Source organism: Neopsephotus bourkii, unplaced genomic scaffold (assembly GCF_033783945.1).
Source record: "Neopsephotus bourkii isolate Nb327-2 ecotype Australia unplaced genomic scaffold, CSIRO-AGI_Nbou_v1 NB_936, whole genome shotgun sequence".
NCBI classification, from domain to species: Eukaryota; Metazoa; Chordata; class Aves; order Psittaciformes; family Psittacidae; genus Neopsephotus; species Neopsephotus bourkii.
The window spans coordinates 1,623,732-1,626,035 of record NW_026901430.1 but is presented as its reverse complement, the minus strand read 5'-3'; the positions used below and the strand labels follow the sequence as shown (position 1 = coordinate 1,626,035).

Here is a 2,304-nt window from a genome sequence, read left to right as displayed (position 1 = left end):
GATTCTGGTCTGCCTTACTCCATCTTGTGCCAAGCTGAAGTAAAGGTAGCCAAGATTGACAGTTGCCGAAGAGTGTCAGTCTGTTTAAGGTAAGGGTGCTTGCAGACAGCTCAACTTAATGCTTGTTTTGTTTGGCCTTGGGGCTCCAGTTGCTGAGGTTTTCTGGGGCCACAGAACACAGCTCACAACACTTGTTGGTTTAGGGCCTAAAAATCCTGGGACGAACCACAACCATCTCAACCTTTAATGCTAATGCAAAGAGATACATCACAGGGTATTTTCATGTATGTCTAGAAAAACTGTTGGAATATTGCCTTTTTTTTTTTTTTAGGGAAAAATGTTCAATAGGCAAGCTGGTTTTATTTCAGGATGCTTCTTAAGATGGAAGGTGAAATGGAGTTGTCTCTGAATTCTGTGTAAGTTAATGCTGAAGTCAAACAGTTTGGGTGGTTGTACTGCCTCAATCTTCCTTTTATTCCTATGAAGAGCATTAGGAACTGTCCACAAGACACTGAAACAGTGCAGTGCAAACATTATTGTTCCCCACCCGCTTTCTGTTTGGTTGGGTATTTTTGGTTTGGGTTTTTTTCTTCAAGCTTGTACTTTTAACTTTTCTGATGGACTGAATCAGCACCCTGAATAAGCACTGGTTTAGTAGCTGTCTTAACAGGCTGCACATAAGGACTATCCACCACTTGTCCAGGATGTGAGTCTCACGTGGATAAATTTCAACACCCTGTAATATAGGATGAAACTGATAGGAATTTGCAATTATTGTTGTGACTTTCATTTAATCTTCAGCTGCTGACTTTGCTGATTGATCTAGATTCCAACAGATGTTGCATGCATCCTGCATAACAAAAGAAGGTCAGCTTTGTTATGTGACACACTGTCCTCTAAAGTGTGGTTCTACTCCAGGAAGTGATTTCAGATGACAGCATTCAGATCTGAGCTGCTCAACCTGAGCATTCTCAACCACTTACTTCAGGGATAAAAATAAGGTATCAATGTTTTATTCCTTATTTCCTATTACTTTAATTTCCTTGGCATCAGATCGTTGATCCTAACCCACAGTTCTCTTTACTTTCAACTGATGGGGACAACAAGGCACCTAAAATCTAAACCTGGCTTTCGGAATCTAAAAGAGGAATATGTGCTGGGGGGTTGGATTTTAAACTGTGGCATCTACTTTCAGTGTAGAAAGAAAAAAGTAAATACTGTCAACATGGAAAATGAACACTGAAGTCTCTGATCTCACTTCTCAAAGTACACCCGCACTTTGTAATGCTGGTTTTGTTTGCAAAGCCTTCAGGCTGGGCTATGTGTTACCCTTCTCATTTCCACTGTCAAGTAACAATCAGTGTATTAATAAGCTAAAGGATGATAAAGTTTATCCAGAAGCAAGTGTAACTTTTCTTCAGTAGCAAACAGCTGGAGAAATACAACTCAAGGGATTTAAAGCAGTAGTGTACGCAGAACATCTCCCGGTGACGTGTTGTTTTACTACAGATTGTCAAAGTGCAACTCCTATAAATTTGCATACTGGAAATAAATCTGTATCCTAGGGCATCATCCATTTTGTATTACATTTTCCTGAATTAAATCGTGATAAAGAGATCATGGGCAATTTCAAAATTGTACAGTACTTCTGATAAAACTCTCACAAAACTAGAATCAGAAAGGCACGTTAATACAGTCTCAGAAAACATTAATTGCTGCATCTCTGAAATAAAAGTCGTGTCCCATTTCTGACCAACATACTCTACCATTTGTGCCTGACAGCTAAATAGGGCTAGAAGGACTAGGGGACACTACAGGACAGGACTAAGAAACCCATGGAGGGAACATAAATGAGTGGCAGAGAAACAATTAGGAAATGATTGTATCGATAGTTTTGAGTTGGCAAAGACTAAACTTTGGAAATTATCCAAATTCTCACGTTTTTTCCCAAGGAATATTTAAGCAAAAATTACATTGCTGCTTTAAATTCACTGTAAAAGGACAAGTTCATTTTCACATTTAAAATGATTACCAATGGGATCTTCCGTTGAATTACCCATTTCCTTCTGCTTGAGTAAAACTGTTTAATGTAAATGCAACATTCTGCACTGTATTCATCATTTCTTATGAGAATGTCAAGATTGTGACTCATATGTACCCTTTTATTACTTTACCAAAGTTAAATAAAATTGTGTGACTTTTGTAAACATTTATAAATTGCATTTTACATTTCAGCAACTTTCCTGTTTTACAAGCATCTTGAATGTTAGTTGAGGAATTCCTATATAATATCATCGTGCATTA

The 2,304-nt window shown here is 37.8% G+C and overlaps 1 protein-coding gene across 1 annotated transcript in view; it reads right to left on the bottom strand.

Moving 5' to 3' along the window:
* Positions 1-2,304, bottom strand: part of ATP1B4 (ATPase Na+/K+ transporting family member beta 4) — a 69,994-nt gene that overhangs the window by 38,005 nt on the left and 29,685 nt on the right. The window lies entirely within an intron of this gene.